This window comes from Montipora foliosa, chromosome 2 (assembly GCF_036669935.1).
Source record: "Montipora foliosa isolate CH-2021 chromosome 2, ASM3666993v2, whole genome shotgun sequence".
Lineage (NCBI taxonomy): Eukaryota > Metazoa > Cnidaria > Anthozoa > Scleractinia > Acroporidae > Montipora > Montipora foliosa.
The window spans coordinates 38,549,716-38,572,942 of record NC_090870.1 but is presented as its reverse complement, the minus strand read 5'-3'; the positions used below and the strand labels follow the sequence as shown (position 1 = coordinate 38,572,942).

The following is a 23,227-nucleotide window of genomic DNA, read 5'->3' as shown; positions in this document are numbered from 1 at the left end:
GCCGGGCATTCGTCCGGTTGATTACCATTTTACGTCCGGTACTTTGACGCTATAAATTTCAAGACTTGCTGACGTCTTTTTTTCCTTTTTTTTTTTTTTTGGACTTGGGTATCTCAGCTGGAAGGCATGGGCTGAAAAAATACAAGACAATCGCGCAATAAATCCTTCAAACTAACAAGAATCACTTTGCTTACTAAACAGAATAATCGCTCTAATGGCATTTTCTTGACGGGATAGTCTTAGTTTTCTTTTTTTCCCCAGTCTCGAGAAAGTAAACAGAATTTCCGAGGGTTTCAGACGACTTAGTGACGTTTCGCTCCCAGTGAAAATAGCCCGGTACTTTGAAAAGCTATCGAAAACCCTGAAATAGATATTTTAGCGACCATTATCAAAGGAGTAATTAAAACTATCCACTATGTATTGTCGGATGTTTAAGATCTACTGGCCAATGCTGGTGACAAACGAGGAGATTAGAGCAAGAGCAGGATTGGAGACAATAAGTAAGCAAGTGGCAAGGAGGAGATGGACGAGGTCGGGCCATGTCCTCAGAATGGACCATTGCTCACATCCACGAATTGCTCTAACATGGGTGCCTGAAGGCAAACGGAAAAGGGGTAGACCGCGTGAGACTTGGAGAAGGACTATCGAAAGAGAGATGAAAGAGAACGGTTTAGGAACATGGGCAGCAGCAGCATCGGCTAAGGAGGACAGAACAGCCTGGAGGCAGAGAGCCTACAGCCCAATTCTCCACTTGGAGAACGGATAAATGATGATGACTATGTAGTGTCTAATCATATTCCCTGGACCTTTTAATTAATGTTTATTTTTCAGCCTGGCTTGCCGAGATCTCGGCAGCGCAGACCTCTAACAACTTGTTTTTACCGCTAATCTTTCCATAAGTTAAATTCCATTAGCCAGAATTTTCTTACCCCGAAAATCCCGACAATTTGCGACCCCCTTCTAGTAACTCTGTCATGAACTCTGTTGAAAGTGCAATCTCATTATAGTCAATCCAGTTGTGAAAGATCCCATCGAGCAGCACATTTCCATTAGCCCATTAATAGGACGTAATTCCCCCCCCCCCCCCCCTCCGGGGGTGTCAACAAGGTCATGAGCCGGTATTCAGTAATTTCCGCATTTCTTGACAGGCCACCTCACTTATCGAGCTCGTTTAAAGCGCAGTTAAAAACACTGCCAATTTATATTGTTAACTAAATGTGTAGCACATTATTCGATTTGATCGTTCGGTGCACAGATGTTATCAAAAATAAATTACACGTCAGCGAGCACTGCTTCCCCTAAAATACATCTGCGCGTTTTTTATCACAGGCGACTTGTTTGAAAGAAACGTTGATCTTAGGCTTTAATAGTGTGATTACACCACATGTACATGCAGCTACTAGTAGAGCCATGGCTTCCAAAAATTTCAATTTGCTGCCCCATTAAGCTTCCCAGGCTTTTATTGGGGAGACGTGTGCGTTTCTTACAGAAAAATTACGTTTCGGGCCCTTGTTGATGCAATAACCATCTAAATATCTGACACCGTTTTAACGTCTTGTTCGACCCTTTGACACTTAGAGAGACTGAATAAGGTAGATCCCATATTGCCAAAACAAGTGAGATTTGGTAAAAGCAATCCTCTCTTTGTTCTTGGTACTTACACTGAAAAGCATTGCATGCTATAAGATCGGTGGACGAACAACACCTCGATTCGTTTCGGAGAAAAACTGGTACAAAATAACTAACCTGCATTAAAAAGTAGAAGTAGCATCTGGCGATCCCAGCCAGCATAGACATTCACTTAAACGTAAATACTACGAGCTACAGAAAACGTTACCTATTTAACACCAAGAATTGTCTTGCTACCCCAGCTGAGATGTCTTAACACACGACAAAGCTTTGAATTTATTTTGCGGTTTAGCCACTTGGTCAATTTATTTTGTTGTGCGGACCCTCAGGGGGTACTGGCTGCTTTGTTTCTTTTAATAAATGTAGATAACCTTTACTTAATCGATAATCCTACCACGAAAGCTTTAATAAGATTACGGGCTTAGCAAATGTGTTATAGAAGTTGTTCACAAGCTGTTACATATAGAACAGAAGGGAAAAAAATTACCGTTGCATCGGCAAAATTTTCAGCAATAAAAATTTACAGCCGATGAAACAGGTGCGCGGTTCAGACTTCTAGAACAAACAGTAAACACTTTCCTGTTCTGTCTTTTATGTTTTTAATTAATATCACGGCAACTAAGCTTTCCAGCTGTGGCAACAAGTCAACCAGCTGAAATCAAATAGGCAAGGCTGGGATGAAGATTTAGGATGAAGGTTGTTAGGATGAAGCTTTACTAGAACTTGGGGAAGACTGATTCAGATAACAGATGGCGGTTTCATCACCAAACGCCTCGCGAAGTAAGAAAATGTGTAGTGACTTATGACCTAGAGGATCGAATATCATTGCACTCAGCGAATGAAATCGAAGCGGGTTGGTATTCAAAACGATCCAACAAAGCAATTTATTGTTTCATGAATTTCTGAAACATTGAATAAATTATGTGACATAAAAAAGAAAGGGCGAGATCTCGTGTGAAATAAGGGACAAAAGGCGGCATTTTTCTGCTTGCATCGATTTTGCTTTTTAACGAACTCTCTTTTGCTCATTGAACTGAATTCATTTCAGAGAGGTGTCTTTCAACCATGTTCAGTCTGTGTAGTCTCTGTTCTTTAAGGCGTATTTTGAAATTTCTCATGTTTCTATCACATGTAAAGTATGAAGAGTTTGTTCGTAGAAGTCGTACAAGCTTCTATACTATGCCAGTAAATTGACGTTCTGAACAACCTGTTACTGCATTCGGACCTCAAAACCGCATACCTTGGACGCAATGCTTCTAACATCTCCGTGGTAAACTGTCGACCTTGACAAGGTGAACACGAGTTTGGCTTAAACATCTTATAAACAAGCACACAGTCGCTTGCGCCTAAAATCGACGACGTGCGATATGTGATGCTGGACCGTTAAGCCTGATTTAGGATTTTTGTGTAAACCGGGTTCGATTTCAATGGGATTTGACGCCACGATAAACTACGATTTGCGTGCAACTCCCAGAAACACAGTGACTTTGAACAGCAGTTTCACTACAGCGCAGCCGCATGCACTTTGTTTTCAAAGCGGCTATTTTTTGCGTTGACTCGCCTGTTGTTTTAACTTTTAAAGTGAGCATAAGCCTAGAAAAAAAAAATAATAAAAAAAGAGATATTTGAAACATTAATAGGTAAATAAGTCGTTGAATTGATCTTTGCTTTTGACGCCTGCAATGCCGTCGCTCTCTTGTCTTGCCGTCTATAATGTGCACAACTGTTAAGCAAACATGGATAATTTTGCCTCAATTTAGTCAGTGTCGCATCTTCATTGTAACTCCACGAACGCTTTTTTGGTTGCTTTTTTTTCCGCTATGACGCTGAGGGGTCTCTCGGACAAATTTCAGTGGAAGTGGCTGACAAACGGAGAAACAAGGGAATTGGACCGGAAATTCCAGCTACTTATAACTTTTACCACAAGAAGCCTTCAAAAATAAAGAATTTGATACAATTAAGAAAAAGAAGATAGAGCGGATCTGTAGATGTATCGATAGTGTCAGTGTTTGCAATTATGAAGAGCTGTTACTGTTACAGTAACTGTGAAAATGGTCTATAGTTGCAGGATTAAAGGATCCTTGTTGGTCTGTTTCGCATTTGCTTTTTGTCACGTGTTGACATTTCTTCGTTATATCGGGGTATATAGTATGTTGGGGCTTCTGGATTGTGTTCGGTTTAACAAGGATTTCGTTATATCGGGGTTCTGTTCCATAGATCTTATTGTAACTTTGGCCGGGATGAAGAATATCGTTCGTTATACTGAGCTTGAGGACTTCGTTATATGGAGGTTCGTTAAATCTAGGTATTACTGTAACACTTTCCCCGACACGCAATTAATGATTTTCGTGTTACCCATGTCGCTACGGCTAAAGCTCTTGGAGTGACCATCTATGATAATGTCGATTGGGGTAGCCACATGGAGAAAATAATAAAGAAAGTATCCTCTGGCATCTGTGTCATTCAGCGAGTAAGGCACCTTGTTCCCCAAGCGACCTTACAACTAAATTTACCAAGCTCCTATTCATCCTCACTTCACTTATTGCAATACTGTTTGGGAAACTGTGGGATAACCTTAACGAACAAACTTCAAAAACTACAAAATAGAGCAGCCCGTGCGCCAGCATGAAATTGAAAAAGCCTCGATGGTTTATATGTCTTTACACGGGTTGGCTCCAGAATATTTATGTTCTAGGTTTGCAATACAAGAAACTGTATATAACCTTAGAGAATCTGAGAATAAGCTTTGCATCCTGTTTTAGTGATCCATACTTTAGTAACAGATATCTTCTCTTTAGAATACAATTCCTGGTAGAGACAATTTCTTAAGATTCCGAGTTATAATTCCGCCAGTACACAAGATGTCATTCCGAAAACGTCTCACCACTCTCCACATATCTCCCGTCACATGTCAATCAAACTAAATCGCACGTGTACACTAGTTTCCAGTTTTCAACACACTTCCCCCTGATTGACGTCGGAAGTCAATCAAGAAAGTTTAAATAAATCAGACTGATTTAACGCAAAACCTAACTTAGCTCTTTAGCTTCAGTGTTAAACGCTCAAGATATGGTCAGACAGTTCATGGAGCAGTGATCACTGTAGGGATGTCTTCATCTCTGACCATCTGAATGCTCATTCCACTGTCACGCACATTGATTTCAAGAGGATAAAGCTTCTAAATTGGACGTTTTAAGCGAGTCTTGCGGAGAGAATTATCTACTGTCACCACTTCTGCTGCGCGCAAAATGTTGTCTTGTCCCTGTAACAGTTTCTCTACTTTCCCCATTCTCCACGTACACTGTTGTCTGGGTGTCTTGTCAGCATAGATATGCACAACGTCTCCTACTTGAATTGTTCTTCTTGGTTCACCTCCCTTGAGTTTCTGGTACTCGCGGACCCCTTTAAGATATTCTTTCTTCCATCGATTTCTGAAATGCGTGAGAAGACCGTCTATATATCTCTCTCGTCTGGGCAAAGTGTTTACAGGTACTGTGATGGCAGGAGATTGATCTAGAACTACTCGACGACCAATTACAAGAAGAGAAGGCGTAAGCGGAGTTTCTGTTAGCTTATCGTAGACATAGGTTAAGGGCCTAGAATTCAAAACGCCTTCAGTTTCGATCAACACAGAATCTAACTCTTCATAACTCAACTTCGCATTTCCGAACCCTTTCTTGAGGCACCTTTTCACCAGTTTCACACAGATTTCGAAGAATCCGCCCCACCATCTGGCTGTGAGTACATTGAATTTCCAGTCAATTTTCCTATCAAGAGCAAACTTCTTAACCTTTGCATTTCGGAAAGTTCTCCCGTTGTCTGAAATGAACAGGGTCGGTAGTCCTCTTCTACGGAAGAATCGCTTCCTCTTAAGAACGAATTGGCGAAGAGGTCTGGCGTAAGTTCAAGGTGCAAAGCTCTTGTACTAGCACATGTAAACAGAGCAATGTAACACTTGTGCATTTTTACCTTGGATAAGTAAACATTCTTCACGTACAAGGGTCCGGCAAACTCAACACTTAATTTAGAGAAAGCCATTTCCTCTGAAACTCGAATGCAGGTAGTGGTGGAGTAGGTGGTGAGCTGTAGGCTCTTCCTTGTAATTTCTTGCGCGTGACACTCTTGGAAAGTACATCTTAAATTAACAGCTTGTCTTCCTTTGATTATCCAGAATTGTGATTGAATTTCAGTAAGATTTTCTCCAACACCATTGTGATTCACGTTTTCGTGGGACTGCATGATCACAAGCTTAGTTAAATGTTGCTTTCTAGACAACAGAATGGGATGTTGTTGAGTACGGAAGTGAAGAGTTCTGGATTCGAATCTTCCCTTGCATCGCAGAAGTCCATTGGCATCCTTAAAGATTCCTAACTGGCCCCAAGTCGAACTTGATTTCTCCTTTTCTTCAAATTTGGCTTGAATGTCTTTGTACCAGAGATTTGCAACAATATTCTCATCCTCCATACTGATGTCAGTTGTTTCTATCTTCCTCTTGAGCCTCTAGATGAATTTCAGCACAAGAGCAGTTACTCTAACAAGTTTACTGAGACTACTAAATCTTTCTGGACAGATGACTCAGGGCTGTCACTAAGGGCCGGGGGCCGGGGATTATCCCCGGCTGCTACAAGTCTGAAGAATAAGAACTTGAACCAAAGTCACTTGAAATGATCCTGCGTCGTGCAAATGTTTACTTTCATCTCGTTGACTCCTTTTGGGAGGGAATTCATGTCGTAACTTCGGAAGAGAATCCAACTGTCTGGGCTTTTCCTTTTCTTGATGGTGGGGTGATATGTTTTGACATCAAATATTTCAGCAATTGTCTTCAGGCGCTCGATTTTCTAGATTACACTCGTTTGTTGATCTCTTAAGGGTGTTTATTGACCCTCTTTCGCAAGAAAAATATGTGCAGTGATGATTTGAAATAGTATGTTTGGCGTAGTTTTTAAGCAACTAGGAAGTTGAAGATTTGTTTAAAATTTTATTTTAGCAGGTGTTTGTCAATTTCCATGTAAATCTCTGTAAAAGCGAAGGATTTTCCATACATTCCTATTCCAGAATAAGGCCGATCGAACGCGTCCTTACATACGTACAATACGTATGGAAAACCATTTTACCACACGGAAATGAAAAATTTTCGTCTGAGAACCCCCGTTCTAAAAACATACAGGAAAATAGCGAATATCTAAAACAAATTTTAAGGTTAATTTAAAATCAAAACAATTGCTTCCCAAGTACTTACAGCGGTTACCAGTTACACACGCCCCTCAACGACCTCTTTTTTTTTCATTTTTCGAAACTGAATATGGTTAGACGTCAATAAATCAATTTATTTTTGAAAAATGAAAACAAAATCGTTGAGGGGCGCGTATGACTGGTAACCACTGTAAGCTCCGATAACGCTTTCGCCTCAAGTTCACAAGAATTCACTGTTCATGATCACAAATTCTTCTTATTATTTCTTTTTGGCAGTCGATTGGAAATTATACAGCCCATGTCAGTTGTCGTTGGTTACATAGAAGAGACTGGTCTTGTCTTAAATAGTGGTGATGCACGCGGATCTTCGTGGAAACCATGCAAAAAGAAATTATCCCTCATACTGATTCAATTTCATTAAAGAAGCCAACTATAAGAAGAAGATTGTTGGATATGAACGCAATTCTTTTAAAACAATACTGTCAACGACATCTCAGTCGTGCTGACAATTGACTTCATTATGGTAATTTGACCAAGGTCAAAACTGAGTTATATATACAGGATGCATATCTTTTTCCTAAAACATGGACTAAATTTAAACTTTTCTTTGCATGCACGCTAGCTCTTCTGCGCTGTTAAGGGTGTTTGACCTGACTAGAAGCCACTACAAGGCTTTTTACTTTCCCTTTTCTTTCGCCCGAGTTAGTTAAGGGACCTATCACAATAGTACGGTACAAATTCAGAGAACGATTAAATTGACCTATGCTAATAAAAAAACCATTGGAACTTCATTTCAGCTGCTGACTCAAAGCAGAACAGCCTAAAGAAACTCCTTTTTCCCTGTTGTAAAGTGTGACTATTCCAACTAGAAAAGTGACGAATCATACGCATATACGAGTGCAGCCAGAGAGGGTCTAGTTGGATTCACGGTCAACACATGGGAATGGAAAATGATCTCTCTTAACACAAATACACTGGGTCTCGATATTCCAGACGCCTCACTCTATACTAGGCGCAATAAGTGTCACAACTTTCTTGATAAGAAAAAATCAAATAAATTCGATCAGTTTCGAAAGAGAAAATGCTGTGAAAAGTGCTGTTGGATTACTACCTCCTTCTGCCTTGCAGGCAATGGATCATTGGTATAGGCACCTAGGCTCGTGACTGCGAAGACCGATTCTGGAGCTGCAAGACCTGTAGCAGTTTGAACACTGCATAATAAATTATCGCGTTCGACGAGTGGAAGCCTCCTTCCTCTGTCTTTCCTCCACCCAGATCCTCATTCCCTCAACCTCTGCCGGTTTGCAACTTGTCTTTACCGCTACCCTCGACTCAATACGGTCGCCATTCCGAGTTACCGACACTGATTTGGCTGCCTTCACGTCTCATTTGCAGACGTCTTTGTAGCCAAGAAGCGGCCGCCCTGTCGATCGTTTGCCTTGAGCCAACTTTTCATAGAGTAGGTCTTTTGGAGGGCGCTCGGGGCCCAATGGCCATGGCCTAGCCAACGGCTTAGCATGGGTCCCCATTGCCAGTCACACACTCACTCACTCGCTTGGTCGCCCGAAGGCGGGCAACCACTAGTTCATTCCACAGCCTCTTATTGGCCATCAGTGAGGCAATCTTACTTGCTTCGAATGCCCCTGTATCCCTCTTATGAGTGTCAATATAGCTGGTTCTCGGTCTTCCTCTCCCGCGATGACCCTTTGTGGGCTCCCAAAGGACTAATTTCTGGGTGCTTAGCTCTGGATGGCGATAACAGTGCCCCACTAGTTGTAGTCTACGGGAGACGATTTTGCTGCTGGTAGTTCTCCGTACCCATAAAGTAAGATTGATTCGATGGTGGCTGTGAAGAATCTGATTTTCAAATCTTTACTCGTATTGGACTTCCATATCTTGGTCATACCATTCAAAGCTCTCCAAGCCTGCGCTTTTCTTACTGCCGTTGCCAGTACCTCAGTCATTTTGATTCCAAAGTCCTGGCAGGCAGTCGCGAAGCGGTCTATGATTGCTTGTTGTTTGCTCCCTGTGTAACTGACAAAGGCGGCGTCACCGGCAAAGAGCACCTCCCTAAACAGCACTGCCTTCACTATGGTCTTAGCGCGGAGACGAGTCAAGTTCAGTAGCTTTCCGTGGTGGAGTGTACGGTGGAAGAGGCCGCCCTCACTGCAGAACTGGAAGGCCTGTTGGAGGAGGACCGAAACAAAAATACTAAACAAGGTGGGTGCCCACACGCAGCCTTGCGTCTCTCCACTGCGAATTTTGAACGGGCGAAATCAAGAGTCCTCTTGGCGAAATATTATAACTAAAAACATACATACACTCACACAAACGAGATGCTTTATCAACTTTATTTATCGTCGAATTTAGGAGTACCTTACTAAGCGAATGTCTCCATCGTTGACTTTATTGCTTTCTGTGGTAATCTTAGCCATTCTACCACTTTCACTGTGTCCCGGATTCCGGATTTTAGGCAAACCCTTGGAAAAGTAAGTTTTGCCGTGAGAGAGAGTACGTTTTGCCGTGAGGAAGTCAGTTTTGCCGTGGCGGCTGTGGGCCACCGTAAAAAACAAACCAACTAACCAACTCTTTTTCATCTTTTAAAGAGAGGCGACTTTAAAATCCCTGTGAGACTGACTGAAAACACGTAATATTCAAGAACGTCGTCTTTCGAAAGCGCGCGATTTTACGAAGTGTTTGTTTCATTTGGTTTCTCTTGTTTTTGGTTCCGCGTAAAAATGTCATTCAAAAAACGAAAGCAGAGGTGGACAAACAAAGAAAACTGTATTTCGTTTTCTCTTCTAGCTCCGCTTTAAGGTAAGATTATGTTTAACTGAACAAACAACCGTCTGGGCTTCAGCATTTCTCTTTTGAATAGACCACTGAGATCAGGCCTGAACGAATTTGCAGAAGATGCGCGTGGCTTTTAGTAGTTGTCGCACATGGACTTTCCGTTGTTGCACTTGAAACAATTTCCAGAAAAAACAGTCGGCGATCAGTTAACTGCAAACTTACAGCAACATTAATTTGGTCTTCCTCTCGCTCGTTTACTTGTCCACAAATAAGGTCTTACACATCAGGCGTACATCGTTGCATACGTCCCAGTTATTGCTATGCCCGACAGAAATTTGGTTCGTCCATAAGTGCAGATAGCTTCATTGCGTCTATTTCTCAAAGCAACGCTGTTGGGTCAAGAAAAAACGAACCAGTGTGACGTTCCCGACACGTTCTTGACGCCATTTTTTTTTTCTCGTGGTCACAAGCCTCTTTCACTCGTTCCCAGTCTTCCTCAACTTCTCTTTTTTTGTCACGCCAATATTAGCGAGTCACGCGGGCTGTTTTATGTTTGCGTGGGCGTAATTTTTTTGCGATTCCCAAAATAAACAGCATGCATATGTCTTACATGTACGAAAGATGCAAAATGTTTGTTTTATTTGACCTATACTGAAACAGATCACTGAATGTTATTTTGAAAAAGTTTGAAAATGCTTGGCTTTCACTAAAATCAGATGATGCAAGTAAAGGAAAGTAGCTTTCAAAAGGACTTTCAAAGTTAAGAAGAAAAAGGATTAAAAGTGTAATATAGGTTTGTTTCAGTGCGACACCCAACAAATAATTGTAATTTCAACATTATGAGAAACGAAATTAAGGAACCATGATGAGGATTTGGCGGCAAAGCGACCTTGTGCGAGTCATTGTCAACCTTCTAGTGCAGCTCGGGATACGTCAAAAACAGCTGATAAAGGAGACTATGAAGAAGGATGCTATGATGGGTGTACTTTCTCTGATCATGCTATAAAATGTGCAAACAATCTGTTTCATTCCAAGTACCATCAACGGGATTTCTGTAAGGAAGGGGATTGCTCTAGTGCGAGCAACAATGAAGCAGAACAACTTTCAAAGCAAAGCTACAAATTTCAGCACAGCTGGTTGCAGAAAAGATCCCTCCCATTCTGTGTTACTACTGAGATATGGTGGCCTGTGCATAAGGAAGGCGAAGGCCTTTATTGCTTGCTGTGCAAAAAACATGACACATTTAACCCCCAAAACAAGTCTAAAATTTTTAACAAGGAACCCTGCTAGCGATTTAGCCCTGAAGCTCTGGCAGACCACCTCCAAACTACATAGCACAAAAACGAGATGTTGCAGAGGGTGTCCTGCTTCCAGAAAACGATAGCTGAGCGTGAAAGAGTTGCAGAAGATGTTCTTGTTGAGGTGTTTACCTCTGGGTATTGGCTGATGAAAGAGGAGTTACCAAATGACAAAATAAAATCACTTCTTCAACTGCTTGGACAAGTAGGAATGAGTGATATGAAGCATTTCCTGCACAGATCACAAAGTGCTTTGAGAGAAATATTCCTAACACTGGGAAAAACTGTCCAGGACACCTTTCTCAGTAAGCTCAAACAAGCAGCGCACTTTGGTCTTTTAGTTGATGACTTAACAGATATCTCTGTTACGGAACAATTGATATCTTTTGCACAGTTCTATAACCCATCCCCACAGAGCATTTGAGACTGGTTTCTTGTCTATTAACAACCTTCTGGAAGATTCAACATCGGCAGATGCAAGTACCATCACTAACTGCGTTATCGAAACCATGGATAAGTTCAGTTTAGCTTCCAGAAAGTTGTCATCATTTGTTTCCGATGGAGCAGCTGTTATGACTGGCTCGAGGTCAGGTGTTGCCACTAAGTTGAAAGGGTTGAACCCTCGACTCATAAACTCTTATTGTAATTGCCATAAATTAGCACTAGCTTGCACCGACACCTTGTCAAGTGTGTCTTACATAAATAGTGTCCTAAAATGGTTGTCCCAATTGTGGCACATGTTTCAAAATTCGCCAAAAATATGGCTGTGTAGCTGAAATGAAGGCACTAACATAGTCAACTGAGAAAGCTTGCAGTCAAGTTTCAAGGTGTCTGAAGAAGGCATGTACCACCAGATGGCTTTCATTTGATCCATCAGTTAAGGCAGTGTATGCAGATTATTTTGCCCTAATTCATACCTTAAACAATTCAAAAGACGGTGATGCAACCTCTCTGGGTCTGTTTACAAAGGTAAAGGATGTGACGTTCATTGGAACAGTTTACATTCTTTCAGAGGTATTACCACATCTCTCCACCATCAGCAAGGCTTTTCAAATGAGAGCTGTGGATTTTTCCAAATTGCACCAACAATTGAATACACTAAAGGGCAGGCTCGATGACGCAGTAGAAACAAAGTCGCCCATGCATCAATAGGCTCAAAGTAGATCTTCAGGAAGATGGAAGGTTGGGATTGCTAGACATGAATGACTCAGAGCACCAGTATCAAGGTTTAGAGAATCTCGTGTGCAATTATATAGATGCTCTAAAGGCCAACATTGATAAGAGGTTTCAGGAAAGTCTGCCTCTAGTATCTGCTTGGTCAATATTTGACCCGCTGAAAGTTCAAACCAAGGATCATCCTGGCTTTAAGCTCTATGGTAAACGCTAAGTCCAAACAATAGCTGAGCACTTCACAAGTTCCATGCCTGCTAATCAAAGTTTGCATGCTCACATGGAAACAAGATCTTCCAGAAGAATGCAATCCTTCAGAGTCTCCATGTAAAAGTAACCGCTATTGAATGGTGTTTGCAGCGGATTTGCAGTCTCTCTCACTTTTATCCCAAGATCTGTAACGTGGCTGACATAATTCTCTGCATTAGTGTCGAATGCTTGGCCAGAGAGGGGTGCCAGTTGTGTGAAACGTGTGAAAACAAGGTTTAGGTCAACCATAAAAAATGACATGCTGCAATCATTACTGCAAGTTTCCATCAATGGGCCAGCTACTGGAACAGACGATTCCAAGGGACTTATCGAGAGATCAGTGAAGTCTTGGACCACTGACAAGAACAGGAGGAGACTACCAACAAGATCAAGGGAAGAAACAGTTCAACTCCAAAGTGAATCACAGGTGCATGTTGTCGTCGATACTGGAGTGCAAACAGTAGGGCTAGAAGAGAAGGCGGAAGTTCCCTGTGTGAGAGAAAGAAGAAGTTGAAGCTTTTTATAAAGCTTGTAATCTCCCTAATGCTTCTGATGATGTTGATGAATTTGGTGATGATGACTACTTTGAAGACGATGAGTGACTGTTTTATGAGTGACTGACTGTTAAAACTTAAGTTATTGTGTTAAACATAAAATTTTTGTGTGGAAGCATGTATAGAGACAGTCAAAAACGTATTGGTATGTAAAACAGTTTGGTCTTTGTGACTCACTGTTTAGCAAATATGCAAGCATTTTCTCGTGCAAACGAAATACAGATTTTTAACAGGTTAAAATTTATGCCAGCCCAAATTAAGTATTGTTTGTTGGTCACTATGAATTTTTTGTCAGCATATAAGAATCAAAATGACTCTTGAAAACTTGTCAGAGCCTTGGTAGTGGTCACAGTAGTCTGTGGAATTTAATTTACACCACGTAAAAATTTCATTAAAACCCCCATTAAGCTAATGGCTTAATGACATTTTTGTGAAAGGCTAATTTCCTGGTTGTTGGTCTTATCTGCATCTGGGATGGAGATAGCTAGGAAATAGTTAGAATTCCTTGCAGGCTCAAATCATGCAATCAATGCTTTGTGATTCATTTTTGGTTCAGATAGCAACGCATGAACAACGTCAGTCTTTGACTCAATTTTTTTTAGTGATCTTGAAAGTTCTACGCACCGTGTTAAGGCAAGTACACTACTTTATTATTTCCCCTTAGCATGCGTTGCGCTTACGTGTAGTCTTCTCTCTCGATGTGTAGTTATGGCTGAACCTCGGGTTTTGATTTTGGGGCACTCCTTCATCAGGCGTGTGCATGACTTTGTACGTCTGCCTACAAACGCTTTACGGGAGGATTTTGACATCACCACCCCTATGACCCTGCGCTGGCATGGAGTAGGGGGACGAACTGTGGCCAAAGTGATACGCTACGATTTGGAGATAGTCCGACAATTTTCGCCTGACATTATTATTCTCCAGTTGGGTACGAACGATATCAGTGATTGTTCAATCCGTTCTGCTCTAACCGTTGGTTCACAGTTAGAAGACCTAACAAAGCTATTACATGAACAATTTGGGGTAACCGTGGTTTGCGTGTGCCAAACTATACTAAGAGAGAACGCGCACTTAAACGTACGCATTCGCACGTTGACGGATTATTTACGCGTTGTCCTACAGCCCCTTCCATTTGCAATTTACTGGAGACACAGGGGATTTTGGAGGACAACACCGTCAATCTTATTGCACGATGGAGTTCATCTGAACCAAACGTGGACATTTTAAACTTTATCGAAGTTTGAGGGGGGCTTTGATCCAATCACTTGTAGTTTTTAATGATGTACATTGTTAGAGTCTTAGATCTGTACTGTAGCTCATTATTTCCTCTTTATTGGACATACCGCCAAGTTAAATATTGTTTTGCGTTGGTACTTGGTAGTGTAATTCGCCATTGTACTCACAACGTATTGTTTGTCCTTGATCCTTGTTTGGCCGGTCACGGTTGATTTTATGTGCTTTGTCCCCAAATGAGTAGGCCGCCTGTGTTGCGTGCCATAGCACTCGGAGTCTCAAGCTATTTGTATGTATTTGAGGATAAGAGCGTACGATCTAATGACAATTCTTAATTTTAATACCTCATTTATTTGACCTGTGGCAGTTATTCCGATACAACTACCGATTAAGCGTTACACGAGAACATTAAGACGTTTGGATCAATTAACACTCTCTCTTCTTTACGAGTATGCCTCCACGAAGTAAGCGTCCGAGACGTTCTGGCCCTTCTGCCTCTACTGTAAACAGCATGGCAACCAGTACCGCTAGCACGTCGAGCAGCTTGTCAAATAGTACCTCTGATCAACAAGACGGCACGATGCAAGTAAATGTTGCAGCGCTGTCCAGTGCCCTTTCTCTGGCTGTCCAAAAGGCCGTCCAGGACGCGCTACGACCACCACCGTCAGTAACAACGTCAACTAACGCAGCATTAACGTCGACCGTACTGTCCGATCTCGTGCCTACTCCCGCCTCGATAGTCCAGAATTCCGTTGTGCAAGCGACGCAAGCTATTGCCCGGACTTCTGGAGGTAATATTGTATCACCTAACGTGCACAGTATGCCCACCACACCCCTTTTCTCAAGCGTCACCATCCCACTTGGAAGTGCAGTTAGCGACAAAATAAACTCAAAAATTTGGGCTAACGAATTTGTACCCCTTGGAGCACTGCTCCAAACCGCGGTTCAACAAGAGCGTTTTACTGTTGGGCTTTCGGCTACAGGCAATGGCAATAAGCCGCAGATTACATTAGAGCCAGCTAGCGCCCCACGTAAATTGAATAGTATTCAGCAGTGGGTCACGGCGTTGCACACGTTTATGGCCATTTATTGCCAGAAGTTCGCGGGGGACACGTTTTGTTTGCCATTGCAAACAAAAACGAGAACTCGGCTTACTATGATGAGCAATTTAGATATTTGCGTCAGTCCGCCCCCGATAGGTACCCTTGGGAGGAAGTCCAGTGGGAGTTATGGCTCGAGGCCACTTCACTTAACTTGCCTTTTCGTCCCTAGAGAGGTAACCTTCCTGCCGGGCGAGTCGGAAAATCGCGACAAATCCCTCTCGTTAAAGGAACATGCTTTAACTTTAACATGAGGAGCTTAACTTGGGTCAGGAATGTGGGTCCCCGCTGTTTAGGTAAAAAAAAAATACCAAAATCTCAGTGGGAGTTGTAACAAAACTCACACTAAAAAGGCAGGGCGAGAGACAAAGGGAGAGAGAGGTGTTAATCTCGACACATTTGTTGGGCCGACTTCGTCATAAAGTTTTAATGACGACAAATAACTCACATTACTTTAAATTTATTTTGAGTGATTGGTCAAAATAGTCCAGAGGCACAGTAAATCAATCTGAAATATTTTCTAAAACACGGTTTAAAACGGCCAGCATCGTGCAATTAAAAAATGGAAAATTATTTCTTTATTCTCTTTATTTCAAATTAATTTAAACACAAGCAAATTATATCTTAAGTTTCAGGCTACCGAGACGCAACTTGTTTTGCCCGGCATACACTTTTCTCAACAGCAACGGTGAATTGGTTCTTTTCTGATTTTAAAGCAAACCATTTTTAAGTTTTATACTTATGGAACTCGATAACTGAGGAACTGGGAAATTTAGAATGCCCAATTGTAGCTGTGTAAAATTTCATTCCGGGCTAATTTATTTCCCAGCATGTCACAGGGAGGAACATTCAATATTAATCACAGACTTATCAATTTCCTAGCTGCTATCATGATATCCTGATATCATGAATTTGGACCTACAGCTGTAACAGCAATTATTTTACCTCAACGTTTGAGCGTGAGCCTGTACACCGGGAAGGCTTCCAGCACCGAATTCCCTGACGTCAACATTGTTTACTGCCTCCATAACTCGTTTGAAGACATGAATACAGAAATCCATGACATTCAATCCCCCCACAGAGGCCAGGTCGCAGGTCACAGGTTGCAGGTCATTGTTTCACCAATAGAAAAAGTATCCTAAACATTCTTTAAAGCTAACCTTAGGCCTAATTAGGCCTGAACAAAAGATTTAGGCCTAAGGTTAGCTTTTAAGAATGTTTAGGATACTTTCTGTATTGGTGAAACAATGACTGCAACATGTGACCTGCGACCTGCGATGTGCAGATTAGACCCGCCGAATTTCGGAACGTGATCACCATTTTCCCGCAAAAAATTACCGACTTGAAGGCGACAAATCTCTCTTCGAAAGAGCCGAAAAAACTTTCCTTCGACAAATTGGCCAACATTTTACCCTGGATGCCAGAGGTCTTCTCGCTCACCAGCGGCGAGGAGCGTCTAAGTAGTGCTGGTCGGCGAGAGACGACGGCGACCTGTACCATTTTTCACCGGGTGAGAGAGTTAATCCATAAATCCTATAGAACGAAAAATGGTTCCGTGTCCCTGCATTAACCGCCACTGTCGATACGCGCAAACGAACTGAAATTCATCCCGCCCCTAAATATGGTCATTCAATAAAAAATTAACTGCTTTTTTTCTGCTTAACGTAAGTTCACAGTACAATCTGATCGATCCTGGCACTTTTCTGAATACGAAGCACCTTTTGTGTTATGTTTTTAGCCTTTGTTGATGGATATATACACCGTCAGGAGACGTCCAGCCGAGAATTCCTAAGTCGGCTTAAGCTTCTCATGACGGGAGGTTCTGTTCAGGGTGTTCCTTTACCCACATCTGCTCCCGAAGTAGAGGTAAGCACGCAGCCAAAAATTGTTCAGAGGGAGGGGAGCCACCAACTTCGAGCATTAAACCTAGTGGAACAACAGCGCATAGCGCGTCTACTAGAGAGCAATCCAGTTACCCCCATAAGAATTGACCGTCTCACTTCAGTTCTGCGTGATTACGACTCCTTTTTTAAAAACTTTTTGATACAAGGCTTCTCATGTGAGTTTCATATTCATTACTCTAATTTAAGATCAAGCTTCGAATCTCCAAATTTGCTTAGTGCCCAGGACCAACCAAACATCGTAACGGATAAATTACACAAGGAAATCGAAGCCGGTAGGGTTGCAGGCCCATTTAGCGCCCCGCCGTTTGATAATTTTGTCGTGTCACCGTTAGGAATCGTCCCTAAGAAAGCACCCAATGAGTTCCGACTTATACAACATTTGTCATATCCGCATGAGAATTCGGTAAATTCAGGAATCCCGGTAGACTTTTCTTCGGTACGCTATGCGTCCATTCAAGAAGTAATAGTGTTTGTAAAACGTTTAGGAGTTGGCTGTTATCTCGCTAAAACTGATATCAAATCTGCCTTTAAAATTATTCCGATTCACCCGGAGGACTATCTGGGGATGAAGTGGCGGGGAAATTATTACTTCGATCGCTGCCTCCCAATGGGCTGAATGGGCTGTAGGTCATCGTGCGCCATTTTTGAGCGATTTAGTACGGCACTCGAGTGGGCCGCCAAGCAAATCTTTCAGGCCGACGAGATAATACACGTTTTGGATGACTTTTTGTTAATAGCCAAAGGTAAACAGTCTTGCGAAAATCTACTGTCACGGTTCATTTCACTTTGTAACTACTTAGGCGTTCCCATTGCGCCCGAGAAAACCGTTGGACCCGAGAACGAATTGCCTTTTGTCAGGATTACTCTAGATTCTATTCGCATGGAAGCTCGATTGCCGGAGGAAAAAATCGAGAAATGTCGCGCGATGCTGCTGGATTTTTATAAGCAGCGTAAAGTCACGCTACGCGAACTTCAGTCATTAATTGGCCTCTCAAACTTTACATGTTCAGTGGTTTTGCCGGGTAGAGCCTTCTTACGGAGGCTAATCGATCTTACGAGAGGAATTCGAGGGCCCCATTTTAAAATCCGTTTAAACAAAGACGCCAAAAGTGATTTAATCGTTTGGCTATCGTTCTTGGAGCAATACAATGGTCGCACATTTTTTCTGGATGAAAGAATGTCCGCTTCACGATATGAAATTACTTCAGATGCAGCCGGTTCTAAAGGATGCGGGGCTTTATTTAAAACACATTGGTTTTATGGTAGTTGGCCGAGTCTTGGCAAACACTGAACATCACGGCATTAGAATTGTTTCCTCTCGTAATTGCGTTACATATATGGGGAGATCAATTGGCGGATAAATGTGTAACATTCCTGACCGATAACGCTGCTTTCGTGGACATAATCAATAAGCAGACGTCTAAACATAAGATAGTTATGATTCTTATCAGGGATATGTTGTTAACGACTCTTAAATTCAATATTTTCTTTACCGCTCGTCATCTTCCAGGGAAGCTTAACGAGCGCGCCGACTTTATCTCCCGTTTTCAGATAGGGCGGTTCAAGGCACTATGCCCTGGAATGGACGAATTCCCAACGCCAGTTCCCGAGAACCTTCAGCCCAGGAATTGGTTGCTCAGTTGAACGAACTTCTCAATTGTAGTCTAACATCCGGATCTCAAAAAGCGAATCAGCGTGCGTGGACGGGCTATCGCCAGTTTCATGCTAGGCTCTACAGTGCATGCGAAACCCAACTACTCCCTGTGTAAATTGACGCCTTGGCCTTATTCATTTCGTACCTTAGTTGCAAAAAAATTGCCGTTGCTACTATTCACTCATATGTCTCGGCCATCGGCTATGTTCATCGTCTTAGGGGTATTGGTGACCCAACGAAATCCTTTTTGATACAAAAGCTGTTGACGGCAACTAGCCAAAATAGAGTTTCCGATACCCGACTGCCAATATCGCGTCCATTGCTTCACCTATTAGAAAGTTCGTTGTGTTCGACTAATTCCTCGGCGGCAGAACGGAAGCAATATGCTGCAATGTTTACGACGCCTTTTTATGGTTTCTTTCGCATCGGAGAGCTAGCGGCCAAAAATGTGGATTCGGGCGGGGATGTTCTGCAATATGACGATCTTTGTTTTAAATCATCAAACGGGAGCATAAGTATGGCCAAGTTGACAATACGAAAATTCAAACACAACACAGCGAATAAAGCCTTTGAAATCCTCATCGCAAGAGAAAGTTCTGTGTCAGTTTGCCCAGTACAAACACTACTTGATTACTGTGGCATGAGAGGCGCTGCTTCTGGTCCTCTATTTTGTGAATTCAAAGTGATCTGCGCCCGGTCACCATCAGCTCGTTCAATACTGAATTAAAATGTTGCCTTGTTTTTTGTGGTTTAGACACGAGCCGTTACAAAGGCCAAAGTTTCCGCATTGGAGCCGCAACTCACGCTTCCGAGCAAGGTTTCTCTGATTCCCAAATTCGCAAACTTGGTCGCTGGCAATCTGATGCGTTTAAAACGTACCTGCGTTCATCGATGCGTTCAGGTGCTTTGTCTGCTAATGCCCAAAAAGATTAAAGCTGCTTATTTTGGCGTCCCGGATTTAGTTCAGACAAGGGCTGCTATTTCATGGGCACGCGAATTTATCCTTTCTAAATACTCTAGCATGGTTCAGTCATGGGCTGCTATTCTTGCTAGATTAGGGCTATCAATCATTTGCGTAATGCTTAGTGTTAACTGTACCCAGTATTAAGCCACACGTTGCAAGTCAAAGGTTTGTTCAGACATGGGCTTCGGACTAACTGTCTTGTTCAGGGGGTTGCGAAACTATCCACGCTTAGATCTAAGTTTAAAGTTATGATTTTAGAAAGCATAGGTCTGTTCAGACATATGCTGCAGGCCGCTGCTTTGCTATACGATAGTTCTATTTCTACATGTCGTTCAAGCATGGGCTGCGACGTATTTTTTCATTTATTTGCCAGTAATCGCTTTTCGCGTGATCTGTTTGTTGGCCGGTGGCGTGGCCACAGGTTTGTGGCTTATGGCGAGTTTTTCCCCCACCTTTGATGTTTTAGTCCAGTCAAATGTGCTCGAAAAATGGGATAACCCTGAACTAATTGCAACAAAAGTTTTTCAACGGATAACTAAAGAGAAATTATCCTTCTATAACATACTAAAAGTCCCAGAGAATCGAAGTCCGGGAAAGTGCCTAAAATTGCAATTGATTTCGACCCATTGACAACCAAAAATGTCCAACATGGAAACGAGGCTACAGTAAGGTTTTTGACTAAGTCGCCAGAATTTATTACTTTTTGTGGGAATATCAACCCCAAATCATCAGAAATAAAAGACTAGATACCAATTAAAACAGGTGTATTAGTTTATTTCAATTCATTCTCGATCGTGTAATTTTGCACAATCCTGCAAATACATATACATAGATAAAAAGAAATTGATACTGCATTCTTTGAAAAAAAACTTTTTGTTTTCATTTACTTTAAGAATTACTTTCAAATATAACTTAATGTCAATTCAAATAATAACTGTAACACTTAAGTATTCAAAAATTTACAATTTAGCGAAGGGAAAAACCCTAGTTTATCAAGATTCAATTAGTGCGTGAATTTGTCTATTTGTGTACCGCCACCCAAGAGTGCGTGTTGGTTCGTCTCGCCAGTGTCTGGATTGGATTTTGCCGTAAGGTCAGCGTACATTCCTCCTGTTCTATTGGAAAACAATTCTTTTGATTCAGTTGATAGATGCTAGTAGCTTCTAAAGTTATATCAAGGTAAGCTTAATGCTGATTCAATTTTAAGAGAATCTTTAAACAATCAGGGCTGATCACCTACATATGAGGAATTGCCGTGAAATTAGATTCTGTTTCATGATCAGCCCTTCGAGGCGTGTGAAAGAAATCTCCCCCTAGATATCGCAGAATTCATTCTTTCTAGTTTAATAGAAATCCAATGCTCATATCTAACTACTGCTTCGAAGTAGAAGAGTTTCTTTTTGAAAGCCTATTGTGCTGGCACGATCTTTGCTGACGCTGCTCAAATACACTGTGAAATATGCTAATCAAATTTGCTTCGTAGCATAGTGAGAAAGATAAAATTGTTATAACAATTTGACTATAATTTAAGGTTTTTTTTCTTTTCATTTCTATATTGCTTAGGTCGTTATTTGGAGTTTTACTCCTTCAATGTGTTCTTATGGATGGAGCGCCTCTAGTTTGCGCAATTTGCGGAGTTGCAGGCTCAGCGCACGAATTTTCCACAATTGGAACAAAGGGAAGTGAGGGTATAAATCGCGCCAGCGGCCTCAGAAATGATTCAATTAGAATTAGTGTTGCTCCTGGACAGCATGTGCACCCTAATTGTCGTCGAGATTACTGCTACCCCACCAATATATCCAAGGATAACAGAAGCCGCGAAAATGCGGGTTCTCAATCTGCAACTATTCAACGCAAAAGAAGTGCAGACCAGACATTCGATCACAAAAGCGATTGTTATTTTTGCGGCAATAAAGTAGATGCTAAATCTGTAGACGTATGTAGAGTGATGACTCTAGAGACTCAAGAAACCGTTTTGAATAAGTGCAACGCAAGGCGTGACACATGGGCAGAGGTAGTAAAAGCAAGAATTTTACACGTACATGATCTCCCTGCCGCTGAAGCAGTCTATCATAAGATATGCAATTCCAATTTTCGTACAGATAAACAGGTTCCTGCGTCTTATGCTACGACCCAGCTTGAAAATGAGAAAGGAAAACGAGGTCGTCCCCAGAATGAGGAGCAAAACAAAGCCTTTTACATGGTCACAGAATATCTGCTGAAACAGTCTGATGAGCAAATCACAGTGCAAGATCTGGTAGCTAAGATGAACGAGTACTCAGGGGATTCCGACTGCACAGCTTATAGCCAGACTTACATGAAAGCCTGCCTCCAGAAGCATTTTGGAGAGGAATTGGTTATCACATTCAGTGATGGAAAACCCAATGTTGTAACATTTAGGAAGACTGCTGCGGCGATTCTTAATGAGTTTCACGAGATGGAAAAAGACGCGCATGATGTCGAAACAGAAAAGATGAATATAATCCGAACAGCTGCTGCGCTGATCAAGAGTGAAATCAAACTGGTTGAGACCACGTTTAAAGAAGTATATGAAATTTACAGTGGTTACGTCTTGCAAAAGTATGGAAGAGCAACAACTATCGTGTTTGACGGGTACGACGTAGTCTCTACGAAATCTGTGACGCAAGAAAGAAGAACTGCGGGAAAAGTTGGCGCCACTGTCTCCTTCACAGATGATATGAAGATACCCATGAAAAAGGACATTTTTTTTGCAAACAAGAAAAATAAGCAAGCATTTGTCATTCAGTTGGCCTCCTTCTTGCAGAAACAAGGCTTTGAGACCCTCAACGCAGATGGAGACGCGGACGTTCTCATTGTTAAGACCGCAGTTGAATCAGCCAACACGGAAGATACAATTCTGGTAGGGGATGACACTGACCTCCTAATACTTCTGGCTCACTACGTGCGGATGGACGCACATCGCCTTTACATGAGACCAGAACCCAAGGCAAGTTCCAAAAAAAGACGAGTCTGGTACATTAATGAAATCAAAAAAGACCTCGGAGAAGACGTATGCCGGCATCTTTTTTTTATCCACGCCCTACTTGGATGCGACACCACATCCAGCACATACGGAATAGGAAAGGGCGCATCACTGAAGAAGTTTGTGAACTCAGAGCACTTCCGTCAGCAAGCACTGGTATTCGACAACCTGGCATCGACTGTAGATGAAGTGAAAACTGCAGGTGAAAATGCCTAGTGTGCTTATATGGAGGAAGGCCGGGACAGACACTTGACCAGCTGCGGTACCAGCGCTACTTGGAAAAGCTAGCTTGTAAATCCAAGTCAATACAGCCTAAGAGTTTACCACCTACTTCTTCAGCTGTGAAGTACCACAGTCTGCGAGTCTACCTTCAAATAAGAGAATGGAAAGATAGCACAGAGGGCATAAATTACGCAGAATGGGATGGAGGTCAGCAGCGGAACAACTGACACCAATCATGACAGATCTCGCACCCGCACCAC

General features: G+C 42.1%; 1 pseudogene; it reads left to right on the top strand.

Annotated features, from left to right (window-relative positions):
• Positions 1–22,961, top strand: part of LOC137991625 (uncharacterized) — a 27,314-nt pseudogene extending 4,353 nt beyond the window's left edge.
• Positions 22,962–23,227: the final 266 nt, after the last annotated feature.